This window comes from Solanum lycopersicum, chromosome 7, assembly GCF_036512215.1.
Source record: "Solanum lycopersicum chromosome 7, SLM_r2.1".
In the NCBI taxonomy this organism is placed as follows: Eukaryota; Viridiplantae; Streptophyta; class Magnoliopsida; order Solanales; family Solanaceae; genus Solanum; species Solanum lycopersicum.
The window spans coordinates 8,271,973-8,296,522 of NC_090806.1; positions in this window are offsets into that span (position 1 = coordinate 8,271,973).

The following is a 24,550-nucleotide window of genomic DNA, read 5'->3' on the forward strand; positions in this document are numbered from 1 at the left end:
ACTCTCTTAATTCAGCGGGAGCCATCCTATAAGGGGGTATGGAAAGGGGTGAGTACCCGGCTCCAGATCAATACAGAAATCAATATCTCTATCTGGTGGCATACCAGGAAAGTCTGCAGGAAACACATCCAGAAACTCACGGACTATTGAAACCGACTCAATTGAAGGTACTTGGGTAGTATCATCCCTGAGGTGTGCCAAGAAAGATAAACAACTCTTACTAACCATTCTCTTAGCATGAAGAAAGGAGATAATACGAAATGGAGTGGAAGTGTAGTCACCCTCCCACACTAACGGATCTGTCCAAGGCTTGGTCAATGTCACAGTTTTGGCATTAAAATCTAAGATTGCAAAGTTTGGAGAAAGCCAAGTCATACCCAGAATTACATTGAAGTCAACCATTTCTAAGATAACCAAGTCTACATGAGTATTGCTCCCCACAAAAGTCACAAGACAAGACCTATACACCTTTTAAACTATCACAGACTCACCCACTGGAGTAGAAACACGAATAGGTATGTCAAACAATTCATAATGTAAATTAAGACCAGTAGCAAATGAGGAAGATACATATGAAAATGTGGATCCAGGATCAAACAATACAGAAGCCATGCAATCACAAACCAAAAGATTACCTTTGATGACAGCATCAGATGTCTCCCAGGGAAACCATAGCAATGGGCCATATCACATGTCTGCCTGTTGCCCCTACCATGTTGCGCAACAGAAGCTCCAGTTTGCCCGTCACCTCGGCCGTTTTGGTGACCACCATTACCTCGGCCACCACGTCCTCCCGAATAGCGGCCTCTTCCATGACCACCTCTACCTCTGACTATTAGGGGTCTGTAACTCTGTTTTGGACAATACCTCTTAATATGTCCAGTTTCCCCACATCCGTAACACTCTTGGGTTCAAACATAGCTCCCTGTGAGAATGATGAAGTCTTTGGGTAACCTCCAAACTCAGAGAAATGTTAACCAGTCTGCGGTGGACCCCCAGCTACAGCCTGCAGTGACGACTGAATAGGTCGGGCTGGGTAACCTCCTAAGCCCTGCTCTCTGGAGTAAGAACCATTAAACTCTCCTCCCTTACGAAACTTCTTAGTTGTTGATGCCATGGTGAAGTCATCTGGCTTCACTCTCTCCACCTCTATCACAAAGTCTACCACTTCCTGAAACGATTTTGCTGCAGTAGATACATGTAAGGCTGGAATCTGCAAATCTGACCTCAATCCCTTCACAAAACGGCGAATTCACTCTTGTGCACTAAAGCAAAGCTGGGTGGCATACCTACATAATGCACGAAACTTAGCCTCATACGCAGTAACCGACATCCTACCTTGCTCTAGGCTCAAGAACTCATCTCTCCTCCTATCCCTCAAAGTCCGGGGTATATACTTTTCCATAAACAAGCTAGAGAATGATGCCCAAGTCATAGGTGGTGCTTGTGATGGTTGACACTCAACATACGATCGCCATCACATTTTGGCATTTCCCTGAAACTGATAGGTTACAAACTCAACACCGAATCGTTCCACTATGTCCATCTAATGTAGCAGTTCATGACAATCAACCAGAAAATGACAGGCATCCTCAGATTCAGCACCCTTGAAGACTGGAGGTTTCAACTTTAAGAATTTAGTGAAAAATCCATGCTGATCACTCGTCATTATAGACCCTGTAGTCAATCGAGGAAACATGCCTACTTCCAATGAGGCATCCATGCGGGGAGCCACAGCAGCTGCATGTTGTACCCCCGGAACCTGAGGTGCTGGTACAGGAAACACTAGAGGTGTCTGGCCCCGATCAGATAATCCGCTAAGATAAGTAAGAACCTGGTTAATCATCTCTGGGGTAGGCTGGGGTGGTAATTCCTCATCTTGAACCTGCTCGTTTTCCCCTTCCTCACCCTCTCTTACTACCTCATCAGTCGGTAGAGGAGTCACCGCCCTATTACTAGCTGGACCAGGTGTTTGTTTTGTACCTCTAGAGGACGTCCTCCTGCGACCTCTACCACGACCTCTTGCCGCTACTCCTCCTTGAGCTACAGCCCCATTGTTTTGCTCAGACGCACCCTGTCTTGCCGGTGTAGGTGTTGGCCAGTTGTTGCTCTAGTTCTAACCATCTGTGAAATAGAGTGAGGATGTCAGATATGAATTTGTATCAACTAGATACCAATTGGATCCAAGTAATAGCACGAAAGAATGAAAGAATGGCATTTTCCTAAAGTCCTATAGCCTCTCAAAGAAAAGTAAGGGCGTCCCCCTACCGTTCCTCAAGACTCTTAGACTCGTTCTTGTGTGATAAGACCAACGAACCTAACGCTCTGATACCAAGTTTGTCACGACCCAAAACGAGCCGCGAGTGGCACCCACACTTATCCTACTATGTGAGCGAACCAACAAATCTAAACCCCCAACATTTCAACCATAATAAACAGAATATAATGCGGAAGACTTAAAACTCATTAACGAAAATCGATTAAATAACTTCTAAAACTCCATACTTATCATTCCCAAAATCTGGAAGTCATCACCACAAGAACATTCTATCCACAAATTACAGAATCTAAGAGTGTCTAAGAAGCTAAAACAAGTAACAAATGGTCCATGTAAGAATTTCAAGGACATCAAGACATGAATGAGAAAGAATCCAGTCCGAGCTAGGAATAATAGCTCACCCTGAAATCTGATGTGATGAAGACTGGCTAGAGTTGCGGTTGAGTTGAAGACGGCGGTACGTTTGCTGCACTTCACAAATAACAAAGAGAAAACATACAAGTAGGGGTCAGGACAAGCACAAGTACTAAGTAGATATCATCGGCCAACTCAAAATAGAAAGCAATATATATAAGATAATAACGTAAAATCAACCATATCACTTAACAGGTGACAACAATAAGTACCATAACCATTGGGCACAACCCAAGCACATCTATGAGGACTCAAGCCTCCACACCATACTCATTTAGGAAAAAGGTTCATTAAATCTAAGTATATTAGCATAATTCAAGATTCATTCTTTTTACCATCCTAGTGTTGGAACGTGACAGTCCGATCCTACTCATACTATCCTGGTGTCGGAACGTGACACTCCGATCCTCTACTATCCTGGTGTCAGAACGTGACACCCGATCCATTAATACTATCCTGGTGTAGGAACGTGATACCCGATCCATTAATACTATCCTGGTGTCGGAACGTGACACCCGATCCATTAATACTATCCTGGGGTCGGAACGTGACAACCGATCCACTAACCTCATTCTTTTAGTTCATCAAGCCTTCCTTTATACCAAGGCATCATCATTAACAAAGAGGTTTTAAGGTTTAAAATTCAACAGCCTCATCATGCTTATTTTATCACAATTATATAATCACATCATGCAAGCACACAATTAAGCATATAGAAAACTTTACAATACTACCCAACACATATTATTCGCTATTAAGAGTTTACTATGAAATAGCATAAACCATAACCTACCTCCACCGAAGAATGGTGATCAAGCAAGCTATTCCTCAAAGCCTCTGCTTTCCTCTTCGTTTCTCCCTCTCTCGTTCGTTCGTTCTCTTCTTTTCTTTCTTTTTAATTATTTCCTTATTCAAACACTTTTTCTTTTACCCTGATTACCATATAATTAAGTATAAAAGATGACAAAAGTAACCCACTATTTATTCCAAGGTTGTCTCCTTTAACCCCCAAGTAATTGAATTATTAACACTAAACCACTAACTTTATAATTATAAGCAGGAATAGTCCAAAACGCCCCTTAAAACTTTTAACAGAAATCCGACCCAGTCAGGTTTACACAGCCTGTGACTACCCGTCGTGCCTGCGACGGTCCGTCCTGCTACTTCCGTCACAAAGTTCAGAGACTAAATTTCACTTAAGGGTCTGTGACGGTCCGTCGTGCCCACGACGGTCCGTCCTGCCATGTCGTCGCGAAGTTCAGAGATTTGTTCTCAGTACCCAAATTATTAGAATCTAAGTGTTTTGGAACGAGACCCCCTAGAAGGTCCGTCGTGCCCATGACAGTCCATCGTAGGATCTGTCGACCCATACAGTTATTACCAAAAATAAACTCTACTGCTCAAAACGACTAACAGGTCTTACATTTCTTGATTGGCCAGTTCAAAAAGAAAAATAGGGGATTAAAGCAATAAATTTCTGCATAAAAATAATCATGCATAGTCTTGCCAATACTGAGATAGGGGTGGATATATATTCAAAGATGACACAGAGTGAGATGGAGTGTAGCAGTTGATGAGAAGTAGGTTTTAGGAGGTTTTGTTTTGTGCAATCTAATATAACCTAATTCTAAAGGGCTTCTATGTTTTGGGCCTATCTTTGGACAAATTTTGAGCTGCGTTTTGGAAAAAAGAAGATGGGCCACTTGACCGAATAGTTTAGAACTCTTTTGGATGAATTGTCATTTTTTTCCTGTATATTAATTTGTTTTAGATTCTAATTTAATACATTGTATATTCTATATAAAGTTTCATATGTAAGAAATTTGAAATAAAGAAACAATAATCTTTTTAAAGAAAACAAGAATAAGTAATAATAGTAAAGTTGAGAATGAAAAATATAATTTTAAAAATTAAAGAAAATAAAGATAAAATGATGATAATTATAAGAATTACAGAGTTAGAGTAACAATTATAACAGGGAAAACGTTAGAATATGCGCAATGCAAGACTTATTCAAATCACAAACATATATAATAGCATAAAAATGTAAATTTCACTCTTCAATTATTTTTCATTTTTTACCATTACACATCAAACTTTTTGAAATATATGATCGAATAGGATAAAGAGTTTAATTTTGTAACTATCCTTGAACTCTCATAATGAATACAAGTTGTATTTTATATCCTCGGGTTGGTCAATTACATTAAGAGTTGGTTGAATGGAGCAAAATCATTATAATGTTTCCCCCCTAGAAAGATACACTAAAACTCTTTGCATAATTATAAACCTACTAATCTCAAAAGGAACATGATAGATTAAAAGGAATTTGTTGTGCCGTGTAATAGATGATTCAAATGGAGGTACATACCTAGAAAAGAGAGGTATGAAAAAATAACAGCACATATGATGGAACATCCCTTCTTATATGAAGGCTCTTATGAGATACATCTATATAAGATTCGACGATACACGTGATAACTCAAAAAGAAAGAAAATTGTGGGCTTTTGATAAGCCTAGATTCCACAATTAGCTTTCAAGTTGAATTACATCATGTGTATCGTCAGTTGATATATTAGCACGCCACTCATGACTTTCTTCAGAATAAAAGGGATGTTCCAGCATGTGTATCCTTATCTTTTCATATATCACCTTTGCAGGTACGTATACTCATTTGAAACATCTACCACACAATACAGTGAACTCCTCTTAATCTACTACTTGTTTTTGTAGGTTTGCAGGTTTAATATCGTGCATATTATTGTGATCAATCTTTCTAGGGGTGAAAAATCCATTCATCAAACTCTTGTTCTGATCAATCAACACGAGGACAAAAGATATAATTTGTATTCATTAGGGAACTCCACCGGCATTTAAAAAAGGTGCAACATAAAAAAGTCTATTATCTTATTTAATCATATGTCTCAATAAAATTTATATGTGTTTTTAATAGAAGTAGAACCGATATAAACATATATTATAAAATTTTATAACGTAGCATTAGATAACAAATCCCATAGCTCCTAAATTCTCACAGATCCAGTAGCTTCTAAATTCATATTGATTTCTATAAAAATTTAAGAATTCATAATAAATCTAACATTTTTCTCTGCAGTGAACTAGGCAGTACCAGCAAAACTTCGGATCTATATCATCAAGAACATATATCGAACCATAATAAATTTAAATGTCTCTGTTATGGACACAATCCAACAAAAACAAAATAAAGAACTATAAAGAAATAAAAGCTTAAAGTAGTAGTTTAATGATAATGTGATAAGAAATCAGATTTAAGACTTTTATAATAATACTTGAGCATATCAGAACATGTCAAAATGGAATCTGAACTCAAGTATTTAAAGGACAAACTTAGGGTTAGAGTTCCTTGAGCGGAAATCGAAAGTATCTATTTGAATTTTGAATAAAAATTGTTCGAATATCTGAAAATCAATTCTTCAAATTAGAGAAACAAAATCTCCAAAAAAAAATCATTGTCATCTTTTCTAGATTGGCCAGTTCAAAACGAAAGATAGAGGATTATAGCAATACATTTTTGCATAAAAATAATCATGCATAGTCCTGCCAATACTGAGATATGGGTGGATATATTTTTAAAGAAGACTAAAAGAGAGATGAGGTGTAGGGGCTGATGAGAAGTAGGTTTTAGGAGGTTTTGTTTTTGAGAAATCTAATATAACCTAATTCTAAAGGGATTCTATGTTTTGGGCCTTATTTTGGACAAATTTGAGTTGCATTTTGGAAAAAAGAAGATGGGCCAACTGACTGAATACTTTAGAACTGTTTTGGCCGAATTTTGTCATTTTTTTCCTTTATATTAATTCGTTTGAGCTACTAGTTTAATGTATTTTATAAAAAGTTTCAAATGTAAGAAATTGAAAATAATACAACAACAATCTTTTTAAGGAAAACAACAATATGTATTAATAGTAATGTTGAGAATGAAAAGTATAATTTTAGAATTAATGAAAATAATGATAATTATAATAATTATAAAGTTAGAGTAACAATTATTATAGGGAAAAGGTTAGAATATGCTTAATGTAAGCCTTAATCAGGTCACAAAAATATATAATATCAGAATAATGTAAATTGCACACCTCAATTTAATTTCATTTTTTACCACTACACATGTCAAACTTTTTGAAATATATGGTCGAATAGGATAAAGACTTTAATTTTGTAACTATCGTGATGTTTCATAATTAAAACAAGTTGTATTTTATGTCCTCGGGTTGGTCAATCACATTTAGAGTTGTTATAATGTAGCAAAATCATTAAAATGTTTCTCCCTTTAGAAATATACATCAGAAAAATATGCATGGTTATGAACCTACTAAACTTAAAAGGAAGATGGTAGATGAAAAGGAATTTGTTGTACAGTGTGATAGATGATCCAAATAGAGGTACATACCTACAAAGGAGAGGTATGAAAAAATAACAGCACAAATATTGGAACATCCCTTCTTATATGAAGGCTTTCATGAGCGACATCTATATATGATTGGACGATACACTTGATGTCACTCAAAAATAAAGAAAATTATGGGATTTTAATAAGCCTAGTATTCCACAATTAGCTTTCATGTTGAATGACATCATGTGTATCATTACATGATATATTAGCACGCCACTTAATAGTTTCTTCGCAACATAAGGGATTTTCCTTCATGTGTACCCTTATCTTTTCATATATCACCTTTGCTGGTATGTATCCTCATTTGAAATATCTACCACACAACGCAGTGAATTCCTCTTAATCGACTACTTGGGTTTGTAGGTTTGCAAGTTTAATATCATGCATATTATTTAGATCTATCTTTCTTGGTTGAAAACTCCATTCATCAAACTCTTGTTCTAATCAATCAATCCGAGGACAAAAAATATAATTTGTATTCATTAGGGAATGCCACCGACAATTAAAAAAGTCCTAAAAAGGTCCATTATCCTATCTAATAATATATCTCAGTAAAATTTATATGTGTTAATAATAAAAGTAGAACCGATATATGCATATATTATAAGAGCTTATAACGTAGTATTAGCTAACAGATCCCATAGAACCTAAATTCTAAAAGATCCCGTAGCTCCTAAATTCAGACAGATATCAACAAAAATTTAAAAATTCATAATAAATCTAACATTTTTTCTTGAAAACGAACTAGGTAATACCAGAAAGATTCGGATCTATCTCCTCAAGAACAGATTTCGAACCATAATAAATATAAATTTCTCTGTTATGGACACAAACCAACAAAAACCAAATGAAGACTTATAAAGAAATAAAAGCTTAAAGTAGTATTTAATGATGAAAGAGTACGTCGTGTATGATAAGATATCAAAATTTAAGACTTTTATGATACTACTTGTCCATATCAGAAAATGTCAAAATTAAATCCAAACTCAACTATTTAAAGGAAAAACTTTGTGTTAGAATTCCTTGAGCGGGAATCGAAAGGAACTATTTACGTTTTGAACAAAAGTTGTTCGAATATCTAAAAATCGATTCTTCAGATTACACGAACAAAATCTAAAAAAAAATCATTGTCATCTTTTCTTGATTGGCCAGTTCAAAACGAAAGATAGAGGATCATAGCAACCATTTTTGCATTAAAATAATCATGCACACTCCTGCCAATACTGAGAAAGGGGTGGACATATTCTCAAAGAAGACAGGGAGAGAGATGGAGTGTAGCGGCTGATGAGAAGTAGGTTTTATTTTGAAAAATATAATATAATCTAATTATAAAGGGCTTCTATGTTTTGAGCCTAATTTTTGACAAATTTTGAGTTGAGTTTTGGAAAAAAGAAGATGGGCCAATTGACCGAAAAGTTTAGAACGCTTTTGGCCGAATTTTGTCATTTTTTCCCTTTATAGTAATACGTTTGAGCTTCTAATTTAATACATTATATATTATATAAAAAGTTTCATATGTAACAAATTGGAAATAATGTAATACCAATCTTTTTATAGAAAACAACAATAAGTAATAATAGTAACAAGGAAAAGGTTAGAATATTGCAATGTAATTCTTATTCAGGCCTGAAACATATATAATATCAAAATAATGTAAATTACACTCCTCAATTTATCTTCATTTTTTACCACTACACATATCAAACTTTTTGAAATATATGATCGAATAGAATAAAGAGTTTAATTTTGTAACTAACGTTGAACTTTCATAATGAATAATAGTTGTATTTTATGTCCTCGGGTTGGTCAATTACATTAAGAGGTTGTTGAATGGAGAAAAATAATTAAAATGTTTCTCCCCTAGAAAGATACATTAAAACTATATGCATGGTTATAAACCTACTTATCTCAAAAGGAAGATACTAGATGAAAAGGAATTTGATGTGCAGTGTGATAGATGATTCAAATGAAGGTACATACCTACAAAGGAGAGGTATGAAAAAATAACAGTACATATATTCGAACATCCCTTCTTATATGAAGGCTCTTATGAGATACAAGATTGGACGATACACATGATATAACTCAAAAAGAAAGAAAATTGTGGGCTTTTGATAAGCCTAGATTCCACAATTATCTTTCAAGTTGAATTACATCATGTGTATCATCAGATGATATATTAGAACGCCACTCATGATTTTCTTCAGAATAAAAGGGATGTTCTAGCATGTGTATCCTTATCTTTTCATATATCACCTTTGCAGGTACGTATACTCATTTGAAACATCTACCACACAATACAGTGAATTCCTCTTAATCTACTACTTGTTTTTGTAGGTTTGCAGGTTTAATATTGTGCATATTATTTTGATCTATCTTTCTAGGGGTGAAAACTCCATTCATCAAACTCTTATTATGATCAATCAACAAGAGGACAAAAGATATAGTTTGTATTCATTAGTGAACTCCACCGGCATTAAAAGAAGGCGCAACATAAAAAAGTCAAATATTTTATTTAATTATATGTCTCAATAAAATTTATACGCATTTTTAATAAAAATAGAACCGATATATACATATATTATAAGATTTTATAACGTAGCATTAGTTAACAAATATCATAGCTCCTAAATTCTCACAGATCCATTAACTTCTAAATGCATACTGATTTCTATAAAAATTTAAGAATTCATAATAAATCTAACCTTTTTCTCGGCAGTGAACTAAGTAGTACCAGCAAAGCTTCGGATCAATATCATCAAGAACATATATCGAATCATAATAAATTTAAATGTCTTTGTTATGAACACAATCCAACAAAAACAAAATAAAGAATTATAAAGAAATAAAAGCTTAAAGTAGTAGTTTAATGATGATGTGATAAGAAATCAGATTTAAGACTTTTATAATAATACTTGAGCATATCAGAACATGTCAAATGAAATCTGAACTCAAGTATTTAAAGGACAAACTTAGGGTTAGAGTTCCTTTAGCGGGAATCGAAAGTATCTATTTGAATTTTGAATAAAAATTGTTCGAATATCTGAAAATCAATTCTTCAGATTAGAGAAACAAAATCTCAGAAAAAAAATCATTGTCGTCTTTTCTTGATTGGCCAGTTCAAAACGAAAGATAGAAATTATAGCAATACATTTTTGCATAAAAATAATCATGCATAGTCCTGCCAATACTGAGATATGGGTGGATATATTTTTAAAGAAGACTAAGAGAGAGATGAGGTGCAGGGGCTGATGGGAAGTAGGTTTTAGGAGGTTTTGTTTTTGAGAAATCTAATATACCTTATTCTAAAGGGCTTCTATGTTTTGGGCCTAATTTTGGACAAATTTTGAGTTGCATTTTAGAAAAAAGAAGATGGGCCAACTGACTGAATACTTTAGAACTGTTTTGGCCGAATTTTTTGATTTTTTTCCTTTATATTAATTCGTTTGAGCTACTAGTTTATTGTATTTTATAAAAATATTCAAATGTAAGAAATTGAAAATAATACAACAACAATCTTTTTAAGGAAAACAACAATAAGTAATAATAGTAATGTTGAGAATGAAAAGTTTAATTTTAGAATTAATGAAAATAATGATAATTATAAGAATTATAAAGTTAGAGTAACAATTATAATAGGGAAAAGGTTAGAATATGCTTAATGTAAGCCTTAATCAGGTCACAAAAATAAATAATATCAGAATAATGTAAATTGCACTCCTCAATTTAATTTCATTTTTTACCACTACACATGTCAAACTTTTTGAAATTTATGATTGAATAGGATAAAGAGTTTAATTTTTTAACTATCGTGATGTTTCATAATTAAAACAAGTTGTATTTTATGTCCTCGGATTGGTCAATCACATTTAAAGTTGTTATAATGTAGCAAAATCATTAAAATGTTTCCCCCTTTAGAAATATACATCTGAAAAATATGCATGGTTATGAACCTAATAAACTTAAAAGGAAGATGGTAGATGAAAAGGAATTTGTTGTACAGTGTGATAGATGATTCAAATAGAGGTACATACCTACAAAGGAGAGGTATGAAAAAATAACAGCACAAATATTGGAACATCCCTTCTTATATGAAGGCTCTCATGAGCGACATCTATATATGATTGGACGATACACTTGATGTCACTCAATAAGAAAGAAAATTATGGGATTTTAATAAGCCTAGTATTCCACAATTAGCTTTCATGTTGAATGACATCATGTGTATCATTACATGATATATTAGCACGCCACTCAATAGTTTCTTCGCAACATAAGGGATGTTCCATCATGTGTACCCTTATCTTTTTATATATAACCTTTGCTGGTACGTATCCTCATTTGAAATATCTACCACACAACACAGTGAATTCCTCTTAATCGACTACTTGGGTTTGTAGGTTTGCAAGTTTAATATCATGCATATTATTTTGATCTATCTTTCTTGGTTGAAAACTCCATTTATCAAACTTTTGTACTAATCAATCAATCCGAGGACAAAAAATATAATTTGTATTCATTAGGGAACAACACCGACAATTAAAAAAGTCCTAAAAAGGTCCATTATCTTATCTAATAATATATCTCAGTAAAATTTATATGTGTTAATAATAAAAGTAGAACCGAGATATGCATAAATTATAAAAGCTTATAATGTAGCATTAGCTAACAGATCCCACAGATCCTAATTTCTAACAGATCCCGTAGCTCCTAAATTCAGACAGATATCAACAAAAATTTAAAAATTTCATAATAAATCTACCATTTTTTCTTGAAAACGAACTAGGTAATACCAGCAAGCTTCGGATCTATCTCCTCAAGTACAGATTTCGAACCATAATAAATATAAATTTCTCTGTTATGGACACAGACCTAGAAAAACCAAATGAAGACTTATAAAGAAATAAAAGCTTAAAGAAGTATTTAATGATGAAAGTGTACGTCGTGAATGATAAGACATCAAAATTTAAGACTTTTATGATCCTACTTGTCCATATCAGAACATGTCAAAATTAAATACAAACTCAAGTATTTAAAGGAAAAACTTTGTGTTAGAATTCCTTGAGCAGGAATTGAAAGTAACTATTTACATTTTGAAGAAAAGTTGTTCGAATATATAAAAATCGATTCTTCAGATTAGAGAAACAAAATCTCAAAAAAAAAGTCATTGTCATCTTTTCTTGATTGTCCAGTTCAAAACGAAAGATAGAGGATCATAGCAACACATTTTTGCATTAAAATAATCATGCACACTCCTGCCAATAATGAGAAAGGGGTGGACATATTCTCAAAGAAGACAGGGAAAGAGATGGAGTGTAGCGGCTGATGAGAAGTAGGTTTTATTTTGAAAAATATAATATAACATAATTATAAAGGGCTTCTATGTTTTGAGCCTAATTTTGGACAAATTTTGAGTTGCGTTTAGGAAAAAAGAAGATGGGTCAATTGACCGAATAGTTTAGAACGCTTTTGGCCGAATTTTGTCATTTTTTTCCTTTATAGTAATACGTTTGAGCTTCTAATTTAATACCTTGTATGTTATATAAAAAGTTTCATATGTAACAAATTGAAAATAATGTAACACCAATCGTTTTATAGAAAACAACAATAAATAATAATAGTAACAGGGAAAAGGTTAGAATATGCGCAATGTAATTCTTATTCAGGTCTGAAACATATATAATATAAAAATAATGTAAATTGCCCTCCTCAATTTATTTTAATTTTTTACCACTACACATATAAAACTTTTTGAAATATATGATCGAATAGGATAAAGAGTTTAATTTTGTAACTATCGTTGAACTTTCATAATGAATACAAGTTGTATTTTATGTCCTCGGGTTGGTCAATTACATTAAGAGGTTGTTGAATGGAGAAAAATCATTAAAATGTTTCCCCACTAGAAAGATACATTTAAACTATATGCATGGTTATAAACCTACTAATCTCAAAAGGAAGATGGTAGATGAAAAGGAATTTGTTGTGCAATGTGATAGATGATTCAAATGAAGGTACATACCTACAAAGGAGAGGTATGAAAAAATAACAGCACATATTTTGGAACATTCCTTCTTATATGAAGGCTCTTATGAGATACATCTATAAAAGATTTGACGATACACATGATATAACTCAAAAAGAAAGAAAATTTTGGGCTTTTGATAAGCGTAGATTCCACAATTAGCTTTCAAGTTGAATTACATCATGTGTATCATCAGATGATATATTAGCACGCCACTCATGAGTTTCTTCAAAATAAAAGGGATGTTCCAGCATGTGAATACTTATCTTTTCATATATCACCTTTGCAGGTACGTATACTCATTTGAAACATCTACCACACAATACAGTGAATTCCACATAATCTACTAGTTGTTTTTGTAGGTTTGCAGGTTTAATATCGTGCATATTATTTTGATCTATCTTTCTAGGGGTGAAAACTCCATTCATCAAACTCTTGTTCTGATCAATCAACAAAAGGACAAAAGACATAATTTGTATTCATTAGGGAACTCCACCAGCATTTAAAAAAGGCGCAACATAAAAAAGTCTATTATTTTATTTAATCATATGCCTCAATAAAATTTATATGTGTTTTTAATAATAGTAGAACCGATACATACATATATTATAAGAGTTTATAACGTAGCATCAGCTAACAAATCCCATAGCTCCTAAATTCTCACAGATCTAGTAGCTTCTATATTCATATTGATTTCTATAAAAATTTAAGAATTCATAATAAATCTAACCTTTTTCTCGGCAGTGAACTAGGCAGTACCAGCAAAGCTTCAGATCTATAGCATCAAGAACATATATCGAACCATAATAAATTTAAATGTCTCTGTTGTGGACACAATCCAACAAAAACAAAATGAAAAATTATAAAGAAATAAAAACATAAAGTAGTAGTTTAATGATGATGTAATAAGAAATCAGATTTAAGACTTTTATAATAATACTTGAGCATATCAGAACATGTCAAAATGAAATCTGAACTCAAGTATTTAAAGGACAAACTTAGGGTTAGAGTTCCTTGAGCGGGAATCGAAAGTATCTATTTGAATTTTGAATAAAAATTGTTCGAATATCTGAAAATCAATTCTTCATATTAGAGAAACAAAATCTTAGAAAAAAATATCATTGTCATCTTTTCTTGATTGGCCTGTTCAAAACGAAACATAGAGGATTATAGCAATACATTTTTGCATAAAAATATTCATGCATAGTCCTGCCAATACTGAGATAGGGGTGGATATATTTTTAAAGAAAACTAAGAGAGTGATGAAGTGTAAGGGCTGATGAGAAGTAGGTTTTAGGAGGTTTTGTTTTTGAGAAATCTAATATAACCTAATTCTAAAGGGCTTCTATGTTTTGGGCCTAATTTTATACAAATTTTGAGTTGCATTTTGGAAAAAAGAAGATGGGCCAACTGACTGAATACTTTAGAACTAATTTGGACGAATTTTGTAATTTTTTTCCTTTATATTAATTCATTTGAGCTACTAATTTAATGTATTTTATAAAAAGTTTCAAATGTAAGAAATTGAAAACAATCCAACAACAATCTTTTTAAGGAAAACAACAATAATTAATAATAGTAATGTTGAGAATGAAAAGTATAATTTTAGAATTAATGAAATAATGATAATTATAAGAATTATAATGTTAGAGTAACAATTATAATAGGGAAAATGTTAGAATATACTCAATGTAAGCCTTAATCAGGTCACAAAAATATATAATATCAGAATAATGTAAATTGCACTCCTCAATTTAATTTCATTTTTTACCACTACACATGTCAAACTTTTTGAAATATATGATTGAATAGGATAAAGAGTTTAATTTTTTAACTATCGTTGATGTTTCATAATTAAAACAAGTTGTATTTTATGTCCTCGTATTGGTCAATCACATTTAGAGTTGTTATAATGTAGCAAAATCATTAAAATGTTTCCCCCTTTAGAAATATACATCAGAAAAATATTCATGGTTATGAACCTACTAAACTTAAAAGGAAGATGGTAGATGAAAAGGACTTGGTTGTACAGTGTGATAGATGATTCAAATAGAGGTACATACCTACAAAGGAGAGGTATGAAAAAATAACAGCACAAATATTGGAACATCCCTTCTTATATGAAGGCTCTCATGAGCGACATCTATATATGATTGGACGATACACTTGATGTCACTCAAAAAGAATGAAAATTATGGGATTTTAATAAGCCTAGTATTTCACAATTAGCTTTCATGTTGAATGACATCATCTGTATCATTACATGATATATTAGCACGCCACTCAATAGTTTCTTCGCAACATGTGGGATGTTCCATCATAAGTACCCTTATCTTTTCATATATCACCTTTGCTGGTTCGTATCCTCATTTGAAATATCTACCACACAACGCAGTGAATTTCTCTTAATCGACTACTTGGGTTTGTAGGTTTGCAAGTTTAATATCATGCATATTATTTTGATCGATCTTTCTTGGTTGAAAACTCCATTCATCAGACTCTTGTTCTAATCAATCAATCCGAGGACAAAAAATATAATTTGTATTCATTTGGGAACTCCACCGACAATTAAAAAAGTCCTAAAAAGGTCCATTATCCTATCTAATAATATATCTCAGTAAAATTTATATGTGTTAATAATAAATATAAATTTCTCTGTTATGGACACAAACCAACAAAAACCAAATGAGGACTTATAAAGAAATAAAAGCTTAAAGTAGTATTTAATGATGAAAGTGTATGTCGTGTATGATAAGATATCAAAATTTAAGACTTTTATGATACTACTTGTCCATATAAGAACATGTCAAAATTAAATCCATATTTAAACGAAAAACTTTGTGTTAGAATTCCTTGAGCGGGAATCGAAAGTAACTATTTACGTTTTGAATAAAAGTTGTTCGAATATCTAAAAATCAATTCTTCAGATTAGAGAAACAAAATCTCAAAAAAAAAGTCATTGTCATCTTTTCTTGATTGGCCAGTTCAAAACAAAAGATAGAGGATCATAGCAAAACCTTTTTGCATTAAAATAATCATGCACGCTCCTGCCAATACTGAGAAAGGGGTGGACATATTCTCAAAGAAGACAGGGAGAGAGATGGAGTGTAGCGGCTGATGAGAAGTAGGTTTTATTTTGAAAAATATAATATAAACTAATTATAAAGGGCTTCTATGTTTTGAGCCTAATTTTGGACAAATTTCGAGTTGCGTTTAGGAAAAAAGAAGATGGGCTAATTGACCGAATAGTTTAGAACGCTTTTGGCCGAATTTTGTCATTTTTTTCCTTTATAGTAATACGTTTGAGCTTCTAATTTAATACCTTGTATATTATATAAAAAGTTTCATATGTAACAAATTGGAAATAATGTAACAGAAATCAACAATAATTAATAATAGCAACAGGGAAAAGGTTAGGATATTGTAACGACCTGTTTAGTCGTTTGGAGCAGCAGAGTTAATTTCTGGAAATCACTGTCTGGGTCGACGGATCGCACGACGGACCGTCATGGGCACGATGGAACGTCGAGGGGGTCTCGTTCCAAAACACTTAGAATTTAGAAATTTGGGTACTGAGATCGACTCTCTGAACTTCACGACGAAATGGCAGGACGGACCGTCGAGGGCTCGACGGACCGTCACAAATCCTTCCGCAGAATTAACTCTCTGAACTTTTTGATGGACCTGCAGGACGGACCGTCACAGTCGTGACGGACCGTCACAGACTGTGTAACCCTGACTGGGTCGGATTTCTGTTAAATGTTTTAAGGGGCGTTTTGGACCATTCCTGCTTATAATTATAAAGTTAGTAGTTTAATGTTAATAATTCAATTACTTGGGGGTTAAAAGAGGTAACCTTGAAACAAGTAGTGGGGTATTTTATCATCTTTTATACTTAATTATATGCTAATTAGGGTAAAAGAAAGAGGGTTTGAATAAGAAAAAGAAAAAGAACAGAGTGAGAGGGAGAAACGATCGATTGAGAGAGAGGAAGAATGCAGCTTTGGGAAAGTAGATTTCTTGATCGCAATTCTTCGGTGGAGGTAGGTTATGGTTTATGCTATTTCATAGCAAACTCGTAATAGCGAATGATATGTATTGGGTATCATTGTAAACCCTTCTATATGCTTAATTGTGTGCTTGCATGATGTGATTATATAATTGTGATAAAATAAGCATGATGGGGCTGTTGAATCCTAACCTTTAAAAACCTCTTTGTTAATAATGATGCCTTCGTATAAAAGAAGGCTTGATGAACTCAAAAGAATGAGGTTAGGGGATCGGGTGTCACATTCTGGCACCAGGATAGTATTAATGGATCGGATGTCACGTTCCGGCACCAGGATAGTATTAGGGGATCGGGTGTCACGTTCCGGCACCAGGATAGTATTAATGGATCGGGTGTCATGTTTCGGCACCAGGATAGTATTAATGGATCGGGTGTCACGTTCCGGCACCAGGATAGTATTAATGGATCGGGTGTCACGTTCCGGCACCAGGATAGTATTAATGGATCGGGTGTCACGTTCCGCCACCAGGATAGTATTAATGGATCGGGTGTCACGTTCCGACACCAGGATAGTATAAGTAGATCGGGTGTCACGTTCTGACACCAGGATAGTAGAAGTGGATCGGGTGTCACGTTCCGACACCAAGATAGTATGAGAAGGATCGGAGTGTCACGTTCCAGCACCAAGATAGTAAAGAAAATGAATCTTGAATCATGTTAATATACTCAAATTAATGAACCTATTTTCCCAAATGAGTATTGTATGGAGGCGTGAGTCCTCATGGGTGTACTTGGCGTTATTATCAATGATTCTTGTACTTGTTGTTGCTACCTGTTGAGTACTGTAGTTGATTTTATGATATTATCTGAAATATATTGCTTTCTATTTTGAGTTGGCCGTTGATACCTACTCAGTACTCATGTTTTGTACTGACCCCTACTTGTATGTTTTTCTTTTGTTAATTTTTGAGTGCAGCAAACGTACCGTCGTCTTCAACTCAACTGCATCTCTAGCCAGTCTTCATCACGTCGGATCTCAGGGTGATCTAATGCTTCTAGCTTGGACTGGATCTTCTTCTTCATGTCTTGATGCCTTGAAGTTCCGGCATGGACTAGCTGTTTATTATTTTAGCTTCCTAGATATTCTTAGATTTAGTATTTTGAGGATAGATGTTCTTGTGGTGATTACTCCCAGATTTTGGGAATAATAATAAGTTATTTATTGGTTATATTATTGAGTTTTAAGTCTTCCACGTTAATTACTGTTTATTATGATTGAAACATTGGGGTTTGGATTGGTTGGTTCGCTCACATAGGAGGGTAAGTGTGTGTGTCACTCACGACACGTTTTGGGTCGTGACAAACTTGGTATCAAAGCATTAGGTTCGTTGGTCTCATCACACAAGAACAAGTCTAGTAGAGTCTTAAGGAACGGTAGGGGGACGCCTTTACTTTTCATTGAGAGGCTATAAGACTTAAGGAAAATTCCATTCTTTCTTTCTTTTGTGCTATTACTTGGATCAAATTGGTATCTAGGTGATACAAATTGGTATCTTACCATCTTCACTCTATTTCTCAGATGGTTAGAACTAGAGCAACAACTACGCCAACACCAGCACCGGCAGGACAGGGTGCGTCTGAGCCAGCCACTGGGGCTGTAGCTCGAAGAGGAGAAGTGACAAGGGGTCGTGGTAGAGGTCGTGGGAGGACGTCCTCTAGAGGAAGAGGACAAGCACCTGTCCCATATAGTACTAGGGCGGTGACTCCTCCACCGAGGAAGTAGTAAGAGAGGGTGAGGAAGGGGAAAGTGAGCAACTGCAGAATGAGGAATCACAACCCCAACCTACCCCAGAGATGATTAATCAGGTTCTTGCTTATCTTAGCGGGTTAACTGATCAAGTCCAGACACCTCCAGTGTTTTCTGCACCAACACCTCAGGTTCCGAAAGTACGACAGGCCGCTGCTTAGGCTCCCCGCATGGGTGCCTCAATGGAAATAGGCATGTTTCCTCGTTTGACTACAGAGCCTATAATGACAAGCGATCAGCATGAACTGTTCAGTAAGTTCTTGAAAATAAAACCTCCAGTCTTCAAGGGTGCTGAATCCGAGGTTGCCTACGATTTTTTGGTTGATTGTCATGAGTTACTACATAAAATGGGCATAGTGGAACGATTTGGCGTTGAGTTTGTAACCTATTAGTTTCAGGGAAATGCCAAAATGTGGTGGCGGTCACATGTTGAGTGTCAACCCACACAGGCACCACCCATGACTTGGGCGTCGTTCTCTAGTTTATTTATAGAGAAGTATATCCCCCTGACCTTGAGGGATAGGAGGAGAGATGAGTTTTTTAGCCTAGAGCAAGGCAAGATGTCGGTGACTGCGTATGAGGCTAAGTTCCATGCATTATCCAGGTATGCCACCCAGATTTGCTTCAGTCCACAAAAGCGGATTCGCCATTTTGTGAAGGGGTTGAGGTCAGATTTGCAAATTTCAGCCTTACAGGTAACGGCTACAGCGAAATCCTTTCAGAAAGTGGTAGACTTCGTGATAGAGGTGGAGGGAGTGAAGCCAGATGACTTAACCATGGCATCGACATCTAAAAGGTTTCATAAGGGAGGTGAGTTTAATGGTTCTTACTCCAGAGGGCAGGGTTCAGAAGGTTATCCAACCCGACCTATTCAGTCTTCACTGCAGACTCTAGTTGGGGGTCCACCGCAGACAGGTCAACACTTCTCTGAGTTTGGAGGTTATCCCCACACTTCGTCATTCTCACAGAGACTTATGCTTGAATCCAGAGAGTGTTATGGATGTGGGGAGACCGAACACATTAAGAGGTATTGTCCAAAACAGAGTTACAGACCTCAAATAGTCAGAGGTAGAGGTGTTCATGGAAGAAGCCGTCATTCTGGAGGGCGTGGTGGCCGAGGTAATGGTGGTCACAAAAGTGGCCGGGGTGACGGGCAAACTGGAGCTACTACAACAACACATGGTAGGGGCAATGGACGGACAGGTGATAGGGCCCACTATTACGCTTTCCCTGGGCGGTCGGAAGCGGAGACATCACATGCTGTCATCACAGGTAATCTTTTGGTTTTTGATTGTTTGGCTTCTGTATTATTTGACCCTGGCTCCACATTTTCATATGTATCTTCCTCATTTGCTACTGGTCTTAATTTACATTGTGAATTGCTTGACGTGCCTGTTCGTGTTTCTACTCCGGTGGGTGAGTCTGTGATAGTTGAAAAGGTTTATAGGTCTTGTGTGGTGACTTTTGTGGGGAGCAATACTCATGTAGACTTGGTTATCTTAGAAATGGTTGATTTCGATGTAATTCTGGGTATGACTTGGCTTTCTCCAAATTTTGCAATCTTAGATTGTAATGCTAAAACTGTAACGTTGGCCAAGCCTGGGACAGACCCGTTAGTGTGGGAGGGTGACTACACTTCCACTCCAGTTCGAATCATCTCCTTTCTTCATGATAAGAGAATGGTTAGTAAAGGGTGCTTAGCTTTCTTGTCACACCTCCGGGATGATACTACCCAAGTACCTTCAATTGAGTCGGTTCCGGTAGTCCGTGAGTTTCTGGATGTGTTTCCTGCAGACCTTCCTGGTATGCCACCGGATAGAGATATTGACTTTTGCATTGATCTGGAGCCGGGAACTCGCCCCATTTCCATACCTCCTTATAGAATGGCTCCAGCAGAGTTAAGGGAGTTAAAGGCCCAACTTCAAGAGTTGTTAAGTAAAGGTTTCATTTGACCAAGTGCATCCCCTTGGAGTGCTCCAGTGTTATTTGTGAAGAAGAAGGATGGGAGTTTTCGGATGTGCATAGACTACCGGAAGTTAAACAAGGTAACTATTAAGAACAAGTATCCCATTCCTCGCATTGATGACTTGTTCGATCAGTTACAAGGTGCTTGTGTCTTCTCTAAGATTGACTTGAGATCCGGTTATCATCAATTGAAAATACGGGCAACGGATGTGCCAAAGACTGCTTTTCAAACCAGGTATGGGCATTACAAATTTGTAGTAATGTCTTTTGGTCTTACGAATGCCCCTGCTGCTTTCATGAGTTTGATGAACGGGATTTTTAAGCCATATCTGGATCTCTTTGTGATCGTGTTTATTGATGACATGCTGATATACTCCAAGAGTAAGAAGGAACATGAGGAGCATTTGAGAATTGTGTTGGAAGTGTTAAGGGAGAAAAGGCTTTATGCCAAATTCTCCAGGTGTGAGTTTTGGCTAGATTCAGTGTCCTTCTTAGGGAACGTGGTTTCTAAGGATGGAGTGATGGTGGATCCTTCTAAGATTGAAACAGTGAGAAATTGGGTAAGACCTACTAATGTGTCAGAAATAAGGAGCTTTGTTGGTTTAGCCAGCTACTACCGTCGATTTGTCAAGGGATTCTCTTCTATTGGTTCCCAATTGACGAATTTGACTAAGCAGAATGTTCCATTTGTATGGTCGGATGAATGTGAAGAGAGCTTTCAGAAACTCAAGACCTTGCTGACTTCTGCACCTATCCTTACCTTGCCAGTAGAGGGTAAGAACTTCATTGTTTATTGTGCTATTCTGGTTTGGGTGCAGTGCTAATGCAAGAGAAGAATGTAATTGCTTATGCTTTCAGGCAATTAAAGGTGCATGAACGTAACTATCCGACCCATGATTTGGAATTGGCTGCAGTTGTGTTTGCATTAAAATAATGGAGACATTATCTATATGGGGTCAAGTGTGAGGTCTATACGGATCATCGTAGCCTACAGTATGTCTTTACTCAGAGGGATTTGAATTTGAGGCAGGGGAGGTGGATGGAACTACTTAAGGATTATGATGTTACCATCTTGTATCACCCAGGAAAGGCTAATGTTGTGGAAGACGCCTTAAGTAGAAAAGCAGGGAGCATGGGTAGTTTATCCCACTTACAAGTTTCTAGGCGCCCATTCGCTAGAGAGGTTCAGACTCTGGCTAACGACTTTATGAGGTTAGAAGTAAATGAGAAGGGAGGATTTTTGGCCAGTGTGGAGGCGAGATCTTCTTTTCTTGACAAGATCAAGGGAAAATAGTTTGATGATGAGAAACTAAGCCGAATTCGGGATATGGTGTTGTGAGGAGAGGCTAAAGAAGCAATAATAGATGAGGAAGGTGTTTTGAGAATTAAGGGAAGGGTATGTGTGCCCCGTGTTGATGATTTGATCCACACTATTCTTACAGAGGCTCATAGTTCCGAATATTCTATACATCCTGGTGAAACCAAGATGTACCGTGACCTAAAGCAACACTTTTGGTGGAGTAGAATGAAGCGCGACGTTGTTGATTTTATTGCCAAATGTCCAAATTGTCAGCAAGTAAAGTATGAACACCAGAGGCCCGGAGGAACACTTCAGAGAATGCCCATTCCTGAATGGAAGTGGGAGAGAATTGCAATGGACTTCGTGATTGGTCTTCCAAAGACATTGGGGAAGTTTGACTCTATTTGGGTAATTGTGGACAGATTAACTAAGTCTGCTCACTTCATCCCGGTCAAGGTGACCTATAATGCAGAGAACTTAGCCAGACTCTACATCTCAGAAATTGTTCGATTGCATGGAGTTCTACTTTCCATCATATCAGATAGAGGTACGCAGTTTACTTCTAAGTTTTAGAGAACATTGCATGCTGAATTAGGTACTAGGTTGGACCTTAGTGCTGCATTTCACCCTCAGACCGATGGTCAGTCTGAGCGAACAATTCAGGTGTTGGAAGATATGCTTCGTGCATGTGTGATAGAATTTGGTGGTCATTGGGATAACTTCTTACCCTTAGCGGAGTTTTCATACAATAATAGCTATCACTCAAGTATTGATATGGCTCCTTTCGAAGCATTGTATGGGAAGAGATGTAGGTCTCCCATTGGTTGGTTTGATGCATTTGAGGTTAGACCTTGGGGTACTGATCTTTTGAGGGATTCATTAGAGAAGGTGAAATCTATTCAAGAAAATCTTTTAGCGTCTCAAAGCAGGCAAAAGGAATATGCAGATCGAAAGGTTATGGACTTGAAGTTCATGGAGGGTGAGCAAGTCTTGTTGAAGGTTTTGCCCGTGAAAGGGGTGATACGGTTTGGAAAAAGAGGTAAGCTAAGCCCAAGATATATTGGACCATTTTAAGTACATAAGCGAGTAGGGGAGGTGGCTTATGAATTAGCCTTGCCCCCAGAACTGTCAGGAGTGCATCCGGTATTCCATGTGTCTATGTTGAAAAGATACCATGGGGATGGAAACTACATTATTCGTTGGGATTCAGTTCTGCTTGATGAGAATTTGTCTTATGAGGAGGAGCCTATTGCCATTCTAGATAGAGAAATTCGCAAGTAGAGATGAAGGGAGATTGCATCCATGAAAGTTCAATGGAAGAATCGGCCAGTTGAAGAGTCCACTTGGGAGAAGGAGGCTAATATGCAAGAAAGATACCCACACCTGTTTACAGATTCAGGTACTCCTTTTCTCCCTTGTCTTTCTTCTTGTGATCGTTCGAGGATGAACGATGGGTAAATTGGTATCTATTGTAACGACCTGTTTAGTCGTTTGGAGCAACAGAGTTAATTTGTGGAAATCACTGTCTGGGTCGACGGATCCCACGACGGACCTTCATGGGCACGACTAGAACGTCGAGGGGGTCTCGTTCCAAAACACTTAGAATTTAGAAATTTGGGTACTGAGATCGACTCTCTGAACTTCACGATGAAATGGCAGAATGGACCGTTGAGGGCTCAACGGACCGTCACAGATCCTTCCGCAGAATTAACTCTCTGAACTTTGTGACGGACCTACAGGAAGGACCGTCACAGTCGTGACGGACCGTCACAGACTGCGTAACTCTGACTGGGTCGGATTTCTGTTAAATGTTTTAAGGGACGTTTTGGACCATTCCTGCTTATAATTATAAAGTTAGTGGTTTAATGTTAATAATTCAATTACTTGGGGGTTAAAAGAGGTTACCTTGAAACAAGTAGTGGGGTATTTTATCATCTTTTATACTTAATTATATGCTAATTAGGTAAAAAAAAGAGGGTTTGAATAAGAAAAATAAAAAGAACAGAGAGAGAGGGAGAAACGATCGATTGAGAGAGAGGAAGAATGCAGCTTTGGGAAAGTTTATTGCTTGATCGCAATTCTTCAGTGGAGGTAGGTTATGGTTTATGCTATTTCATAGCAAACTCTTAATAGCGAATGATATGTATTGGGTAGCATTATAAACCCTTCTATATGCTTAATTGTGTGCTTGCATGATGTGATTATATAATTGTGATAAAATAAGCATGATGAGGCTATTGGATCCTAACCTTTAAAAACCTCTTTGTTAATGATGATGCCTTGGTATAAAAGAAGGCTTGATGAACTAAAAGAATG